The sequence below is a fragment of the Vigna radiata genome, chromosome 1 (assembly GCF_000741045.1).
Source record: "Vigna radiata var. radiata cultivar VC1973A chromosome 1, Vradiata_ver6, whole genome shotgun sequence".
NCBI classification, from domain to species: Eukaryota; Viridiplantae; Streptophyta; class Magnoliopsida; order Fabales; family Fabaceae; genus Vigna; species Vigna radiata.
Genome location: NC_028351.1, coordinates 8,535,036 through 8,545,407, shown reverse-complemented (window position 1 = coordinate 8,545,407; position 10,372 = coordinate 8,535,036).

The following is a 10,372-nucleotide window of genomic DNA, read 5'->3' as shown; positions in this document are numbered from 1 at the left end:
AAAAGATCGAACAATAACACCATACATTACTCAGGAATATGATTTTGCTAGGTAACATGTGGGAAGTTGTACATTATAGAAAGAAGAAGAAAGTGAATGATATAAGAGTAAGTGAAAGTGGTTTTGGTGGCAACATGTGGACACCATTGGTTTGGCATGCGAGACAGTCATACATCTTTTGATACGGCAAGACAAAAGAAAGACACCAATAAAACTAGAACAAAAAGAAGAAGACATTGATTGCATTATTAACTCAACTTATCCACAAATAATAACTTGTTTTGTTACAATATTACGTAGCCATGTTTTTCACTATCAAGCTCACAACAAAAGCACATACATTATCTTTCCAAAAGGAAAAACCTCAATCTCATCACTACTTTCATCTTCCCATTAATATTTTGCGACACATTCATTCATGCGTTATAAAAAGGTTAAAAAAAAGGTGTTTAGATATAATGTAGCTGACGTATGTGGTTGTAATTATAGTATATAATAAGTGTCGAACATGAAGCAATCATTTATTCAACTTACTTAGCAGAAAACTTTAACCAGCAAGAGCATCTTGTAGTGGGTTTTTGACCATAAAGGAGATATTGATATAGTGTCTTCCTTCGTATCATAGATCACTTGTCTCTTCCATATATAATAAAAAGTTAGGTTTATATTTCAAAAAGTTATTTTTTAATAAATTTTTATATTTATTGATTTTGGATTGAAATATATATACTAAAAAAAATAGTGTTGTTGTGTTATGTATTAGGTTTATGTGGAAGAGAAAAGGGTGATGGCCAGTGGCACACCCTGTCTTCAAAGATATTGATGTCGGTAACGCACTCTACACTCCCACGTGTGCTATATAAAATGTGTCTCTACGTTTATCAATATTATAATTATAAAGTATTTTCACCAATGTCTTTACTTCTGCCTAGGAAAATCAAACTTCAATTTTTGTATTTCCTTACATAACGTTGGAAGTCCCACATCGATTAGAGATAAGACGACTAATTTATAATATATATAAGTGGAGTGCAGACCTCACTTTACAAACCGATTTTGTGGAGTTGAGTTAGGCCTAAAATCCACTTCTAGACCTAAAACTCACTTCTAACACATATAAAAATTAAATCGTATTCAAATGAGATATCATTGATTCTTATATTCATGAAATTAAAATCAACATTTGGTTATAAATCATTAATTTATAAATATAATGTCTCTAATCCATAATGTTGAAGAAAATTATGAGCTAATCGAAATTATTTGGAGGTGGTGATGATCCAAAGAAGTAATGTAGAGTGTATGAATAGAAATTGAAATTGTTTGATTATTTGGATGGAATAAGAAGTAATATAAGAAAACAAAAAGCAATAACCTTGAACAATGTTCACCTCCAATCTAGGGTAAGAAGTTGTTGTCAAAATCATTGTCAGTGGGCGGCCAACAGACACGGCCCTTAGTTTTGGCTTGTCTTAATGCAACCTTCTATGTCTTCTTCTATGCCTATTCATCACTATCTGCAACATGCACTTCCATAATTACACTGTTTATCACACTCCAAACAAGATTCTGTGTTCTCAAATATACATCACCAAAAATATATTCACTGCTTTTTCTTTTTCACTCCCTATGCATCAATTACTTCTACTACCTTTTCATTTCCTATACTTCAAAAAAAAAAAAGATAAATTTATAAGTTCAAGAATACCATACATCTATTTAAATGCTTCATTAAGTATCAACATGATCTCAAATAAAAGAAATTATTAAGTGGTGAAAAACTACTATCAACGAAAGTTTCGACTAAAACTATGACAAATTTAAAATATATAAATGAATGTAAATTTCATTCCACAAATCAGTTTTATAAAATTAAATTATATTTAGTTTTATAGGATTGAGTTATCCTAATATATAATTATTTAATAATTTTATAAAATGGTTTTTTTTTAAAGGGGTATGATTGAAAGGATTCTAATTTACTTTTACTAGGGTAAATTCTTACTTTTAGCTTCTAAATATATATAATTAAAATACTTTAAAATTCTTATTCTTGATTATCTCACAACTCGTATAGTATTTTTCTCACCCTCTGCTTTAAAGAACATCCACACTTACATTATCACATATATTTTTTTACATAATCTAAAAATATATACGAAGACCCATTTGAAAGTATACATTTAATTATTTAATGAATTGAATCTAGAGCATTAAATTTAGTTAATGGGAGGTAGCAATTAATGATAGGACTAAAAAATGCAAAGTGGTTTTCAAATCTCGAGAGAGATTAATAAAAAAGAAAAAAGAAAAACATTATCCATGATTAGTACATGTGTGTAGATGATTATGAAAGCTAAACATAGTAGTAATTAGATAGATGGATGTAGAAGATATAGAAGAAGGTTGTATGGAAATGTATGGTAGAGTCCTACAAATACAGACAAATACATAAAGGACAAGAAGCATCAGGGAATAGTGAAAACTGTGGTAAGGGGAGCCAACAACTCTGCGTACCCATGACCAAATTATTAAGCAGACAAAGATACCATTATTCACCCAACATTCATACCTTCTCCATATCCCAATATCTCATCCATATCATCTCGTTTTATTTTTTAATTCTTTTCTTAATCTCTTTCGTTTCTTATTTTATTTACATCATGCATGTGCTGTGGATTGGAGGGCACACACTTTCATGGACATCATTAATTAATTCCTAATCTAAAACTTCGGAGACACTACAGTTGTAAAATTCCTTTCGAACACGACATCCATTACGAGGTCGTAGTGCTGGATTTGGTCAGATAAACAGCACAAATAAATACTAAAAGCTCATAGCTGAAATTATCTTCTACTTTCATCAAAACATGTCCATCAGATTTAGTATAAAAAGAGTAAATTTATCTTAAATTATAAATGTTTGAGGGTTTTTTAAATATTTCTTTTTTCAAAAATAGACATAAATCTTTTTTATTAGTAAAAGAAATTACATAAATAGTGTTTGATTAAATCAACTCTTACAAATTTTCCTACTAATTATTCCAACAATAACTGATTTGGATTATGTTTTATAGAAATTTGTGTACACATGCAAAATAAAAAATCGTATGTTTAATTACTAAGGAATTTAATTACTAAGGAAATTACCAATCGATTTTCAAAAAATGTAGTCACAGGTGAATTATTTAACAAACTAACTGGAAAATATTTTTATTGATTAATTTATCCATGAATTTTACTATAACATAATCATACCTCAAAATTGTAAATTTGATTCATTTTATAAATAAAATTATATGTCGATAGTAAAATTATAAATTACAAGAATTTTTATAGATTTTTCAACAAATTTTATATTCCTCATTAAAATTTGTTAATAAATTTTATTTTATCAAAAAAAATAAATTGTCGTTAAAATATGTTTAATAAATTTAATATTATAGTATTTTCTTATTATGTTAATTATAAACAGGTTAGTCAAAATTTTAGTACACTTTTGCGTTGAATTTGACCAAATAAAAAAAAATGCAATAATTTTCAAAACACAAATTGAATGAGACGAAATCAAATTTTCCACCAAAAAATAATTATCACAGTGGACATACTTACCCTAACTTCTGACAACTTGATTCAATAGTTTTTTAATGTGACCTATGAAACGAATGGAAGATTATAAGTAAGATAGATAAAGATGAATTTTGAAAGATTCGGTAACTGTGTGGCAATGAATAAAGTGTAGTGTGGTGGCATATTTATGTTATGATGCCATGGGAGAAATTATTCTGGTAACTTTTTCTATTGGAATTTCATCTGGCTGGATATTAATTAAGATAATGATACTTAGATAACCTTTTTTATAATATTTAAACATTATTTATGTGTTAATTAATAATAATAATTATAAACATTATTATGGACCCAATCATAAAATAACAGATGTATCATAAATCAGTAATTTTGTTTAAGTATCATTATTCAATTAATTAGCCATGTAAAAAAAAAATTCCATTCCATAATTCCAATTTTTAACTACATTATAAATAAAACGTTATTGGATCTTAAACCCCTTATAATGTGAACATTTATTAATTAATTATTCGATTGCACATGTACATAATGACACACGCCTATTTGGAATTAATCACAATTTCAAATGATTTATTGTGAAAATCAGTAATGTTGTTTTTTTAATGGTTTAATTACTTCTTTTGTCCCAGTTTGGTTGAAGGGTGTTAAATTCGTCCTCTTTTAAAAAAATGTCAATTTCGTCCTCATATAAAAAAAATTTGTGTTAATCAAGTCATGTTGGTTAAAAATCATTGCTTTCAAAACTCATTTTATCCATTGCAAAATCAGGAATCGGACCCATGAAGTGGTTATTATTCAAAACTCACTTTAAGTTTTTAACACCATTAGTTTGTTTTTAACAGAGATGACTTGATTCACACAAATTTTTTCTATATGAGCACGAAATTGACATTTTTCTAAAAAGGAACAAATTTGATACACTTCAACTAAACTGGGACAAAAGAAACAATTAAACCTTTTTTAATTAACTCAATACAAAAAATGAGTTGTATATCATTTTTTTTTCTTTTTCGTTTGAAATTCGCTGGAATATTTTTTCACTTGTACTTGAAAATGGGAACAAGAGGCGCATTGAAGCTCTCCAAAACCTTGGTCTCGTTGTTGGATGCGGGCTTTTCCTTTTTCCCGACGTCGAACCACTCGCTGAACCACCATGGCAGAGAAGTTGCCGGTTGCGACACCAACGACAACGGAGTTTCAGATTGGACAGTTAGAAACAGTAGAGATTGAACAATCCAACCCAAGTATATTAATAGCAAAACTATAGAGGTTTACACTATAATTATGTTTAATTATGTTTAGACTACAATTAAATAGATTTTAATCGAAAATTTATCACAAAATCTATAAATAGATATTTGGTATAAAATATAGATTCACATTAATAACGTATTTATTGCTTTTATTATATAAACGGAATTAACTTTTAACAATGAAAAACTTTTAATAATTATCCACTAATCAACGTTGACGTATAAGAACTGAAAAACTAAAAGTAAAAAGCTATCTGTTGAAATAAAATACTCAATCTCATACGTCCCAAACAAGATTAAATTAAGAAGCTTAAATTGAAGTTATATATTTTTCTACTTTCAACAAATTTTGAGTTAATTTTACCTCATATACTCATTTGGTAATAAAATCATATCAACATTTCACTATCCATGATATATATCTATGCGTGAAATACTGACACAAGAGAAATCTCCCAAAATCATATATCAGAAGTTATGTATATTTAACTTCACAAACTCAGTTTTATCATAATATTAGCTTTTCTTATTATGTTGAAACTCTGTCTTTTAAAGAAATGATTATCTGGTGAGATGAATTTTGGAGAAGCACAAGAGAACCCTATTATTAGGAGGTGAGAAAGAGAAAGAATTGCAATGTATGAACTTCAGTAGCTACATTGTATGATGGAGTTTTATCAATTCAGTTTCCTCAAGAGAACATAAAAATTGACTTTATTATAAAAAAATGGATTTTTATTATGTAGTAACCCAGTTACTTTAACACCATTAAAAGGGTTGTTGAAATATCTTTTATACTCCCTTTCTATATATAAGCTTTAGAAAATATAAATTGTATTAATGACTTCAATTTTAAGAAAATGTTAATAACTAGTTTAATATTTTAGTTTGAGAAATCGTATTTTTCATTTTGTAATGAGACATTATTTGTAAGAATTTTGTAATATAATTACTTTAATTTAAAGGATTATATATAATATAAAATAAATTTATTTTTCGATTTTTAAGCTCTATTTTTTATATAAAAAACCTTAAAAATCAACTTAATTCTCTCTTAATTTCTTATAAGACTTTATTTTCATTTCTATTTCTAAAACAAATAATCAAGAAAATAGTTTATCTGACATGTGACACAAGAAGCATTTTAAAATTTTTTTCTTCCGATGTTGCTTTAAGGCCTTGTTCACTTGAGTGGATTGGAGGGAGAGTAATTGAGAGGATTTGATGATAAATTTTTTTGTTTTTTATTTGAATAGATTTGGAGGTAAGTGAGAGTGAATTTTGAAATAAATTTTTTTAATCTGTCATATGAATTAAATCCTACATTAATTCTCACAAATTTTACTTCCAAATCTACTCTCACTTAACTCCAAATCTATTCAAATAAACAACAACAAAAATTATCTTCAAATCCTCTCAATTACTCTCCTCCAAATCTATTCAAGTGAACAAACTCTAAAAGATAAAACGACGAAGCTTCAGATTTCAAAACGAAAAATACATCGAAATACAATGATCGAGCCCTCCATTGGAAATGAATTGTCATTTTTCTTAAACATCGACTGGTGGTTTATGTTCATACCATATTCAATAGCTTTGTATCGTTTAATAGTAGAGACCTAAGATAGTTTGAATACTCATTCTTCTTTTCATTCTTTAATGTGTTTTTTAAAGACATTACAGAACACAAATTCCAAAAAGAACAATACATCGAATGAAGAATAAATGACCCTAATGATATCCTTCGATGAACCTGGGATCGAAACAAATACTACTTGTCATGCTATTGTATTAATTTGTGTTGAAGTATTACATTTCAAGAAAACTATTCCGTAACTTAAACTATTAATTAACAACTTAATAAGAATTTTTGTAATTACTTATAATTTAATGTGTGGAACATTCCTACTTTGTCTTTGTTTTAGTATAATTTGGAGTATAAAAACCAGAATAGGAGTATACTTCACGTCTTGGTGAACGTAAGATACTATATTGTAATTTTGCAAGTTAATTAATTAAGTACTTCATGATGAAAAATATTAAGGCGTGCATGCATATTATGAGTGTATCTTTTAACTTTTTTTCATTTTGGGTTAATGATAGCAATAATAAAATCGCAACGTGGGGAGAATATCTTATGCAATATGTTACCATATTTAATTCAGCTATCATTGTTATGTGGCTTAGTTCTGAATCGTGGTTGATACGAGTTCAGAGTACAGCACGATAATAATTAAATTAAAGAAAGGATCTTCAAAATCAATTAGGATTTGATAGATTTATATAATCCCTGTTTATATTCTCGTACAAAAAATATATATTTAAACTAATTCATAATTTCAGTCATATATTTTAAAACTATATAAATTTGGTCTAATGCTATTATTTATATATGTTTTATTACTTTCATTTATATTTTAAATGATATCTGTAATAAATATATTAAGTTTAGGATTTAAATGTACCAAATTAAATTAAATGTAAAATTAGAAATTAGACAAAAGAATTTAGTTTTCAAATTTTGAATAAATGGCTTACTGATAAGATAGGATATATTTAAGGAATTACTGAAAATTCAAGTGTGAGTCTAAGTTTCACATTGGATAGAAATGAGAAAGTAGAATAATAGATAAGGATGAAAGATTCGATAACCTATTGTCTTAAGGTTTTGAATAGATAATAATGTCAATTTCTTATATAATTAAGCTTAGTTGTCATCGGTGTTTGTGTCTCCCAGATGAATCCGATCCAACAGGAATACAAAATAATTTAGACAATTATTAAATAATGAGTGTTTAGCATAAAACAAGGTCCTTAAATGAATTAATTGTCTTGTTTCATTGAATGAGCTTTCGTTTTCGTCTTTCCAGGACTTAAAAACAGAAGAAGCTTTTATTTATTATGGAGGAGTGTGAATGGACACATATGATCAGAAACATAAAAAAGATATATACGTGGATCACTTTCACTTGTGCTAAACAAGTTTCTTTCACTGATTAATTAATCATTTAATGTTGTTTAATACATTATAATAATATCACACCTATCTAAGGCTGCGGATCAGAATCATAAATTAATGGCCACTGCAAACCACAAAACAACTTTCGCAGATGAATTTATTATCACAATCCTTTTTTGTTTTCTTCTTCATTATATAAAATAAAGATTGCGGATTATAAGAAAAAGGTTTGGTAGGTGATTTGTGTTAATTATGTTTTGCTCATTAACTTTAATACAAGTGAATGATTTGATATAAATTAATTAGGGTTTCTGAGATTTGGAATGCTTTAAAAGCATACTGTCATACTCATATATACGTATGAAAGAGTAAGAGAGGTGTTTGTATAGAATAATGATTAAAAACATATGGAAAAGCAAAGCTGCTAAAGTTGGTTTTAGCATTCAACATCATGCGATTAGGATTCTCAAACACATGCAACTTACTTAAGACCTTGTCCTTTTGAATCATCTTTCCCAAGTCTTCAGGATCCCGAATCCAACCTTACTTTCTATTAACCTAATTAATTAATACACACTTATTTCTATTATATTCTTAACTAGCTACTTTACCAAACTAATTAAAAAATAATATCTTTTCTTTCAAAAACGATTCATATATTCCAATACTCATCCTTTTATTCTCTTTTTTCTTAGATCACATCATCATTTACTATTACAACAAAGGATAATAATTAGGGTTATTTTCTATGATTAATGATCCGTAGTAAAAATGGGGTCATTTAGATTACGTTACAATAGATAATAAGTTACGGTTATGGTAGAAAAATGTAGTTGATAGTCATTTTAAACAATGGATATCAATTAGGATAATGATATTTAGACAACATTTTTTTGACAAAATTTAAACATTGATTACGTGTCAATCTGTGATTGGTCAAAAATTATGAATTATGAAAAAAATGTTTAAATGTTTAAATGTCAATCTGTGATTACGTAATCAATGTTTAAATGTTGTAAAAAAAATGTTGTCTAAATATCATTATCCTATAAATTATGAATCATTTAGATAACCGTAACACAAAATCATTCGAAAAGTATATTTTTTGTTTTTTTTTTTTAAAAAGATAGATTAAGGTTCATCTAGATAACTATAATATATAATCATTCAAAAAAATATATTAAAAAAAAGCAAAGGTATATGCTATGATTCTAAGTAGAACTGTAGCGTATATACATAACTATATGTTATGGTTTTGGATAGAACTGTAGCTTTGTACCTAATATTCTTTTAAATGTTTTATTGGTTAGTTCTTTTCTACATAATTATGAACCCTAGACAGAAGCATATAAAAAAAAACATCCAAATATATAACAAGAAATAGTATAAATGACAAATTTATACTAAAAAGAAGTTTTTAGATATATTTACATATAAAGGGAACAAGTAGGCTAACTATTATACATTTTTATTATCTATTTGGCACCATCATTTCTTACATACGAAATTGAATCTAGAAGCATATTTGTTGAGAATTATTGAAATATTAGAAAAAAAATAGTAATTTCAGTTAGTACAAAAAAAAAGAAAAAAAAAATTAAAATACTTTAAATTAAGCAAAATATATTACATGCTTGAATATGAGCACGAACAATGAATTATATAATAACCACATTCATACAAAACACAATTATAAGTAATTGATGAATAAAAATAATTGAACAATATATTTGGACAAAAATATATGCATAAACTCAGTAATAAATTATATTTTTAGTGAGGATATCCAATATATAGTATTTTACATTAAAGTTGATTTTAAGACGAGGCCACACAAATTAATAAAGGGATTTTATAAACCTATTTTGTATATATTGTATATTAAAGAATAATTGTTAGTAATTCTTTTTATTATGATTTCCCAAAATACTATAAATTATATTATATATTATATATATTTACACGTGTCCTTCTAAAGAGTTCTAAAGTCATTACTTTAATGGCTTTTACCATGTGGCTGATCAACCATATTATATATATTTATATATATATATTGTATGAAAGCAAAGCTTAACCATGTGTGATGTAATTCAGTTTTTTAGGTGTTATTAGATTCAGTACCTGAATTTTTGTCCTTCTTGCTTCTACAGTAATGATAATTATTTTATTCTCATAGAATATGAGAACTTTACTCCTAAATTTTATTTTCTTATATAAATTAATTATACTTTTTTGTCTTTACTTTAAATAATATAACTTAATTAAGAAGTTACTATGTGAAACAGAGAAAGAACATATTCCATCACCATGGATTTTTTCGGGGACTTCATTGTGTATTAAATTATTATACGAAGTTTCTTTTCAGCATTACTATATCATTTATTTGGCTTGTTTTACTTTCAAAAAATTGGTTAGATAATAAGCAAAAGTGAAATAAAAAAAATAATAAGTGTATTAAATTTGACTTATGCAAAAAAAAAAAACTATTTATTTATTTATTTTTATGTGAAGGTATTTGTTGAAAAGTGTATTTACATTAATTTTAAATAAATGGCGTATTATTTTGGAA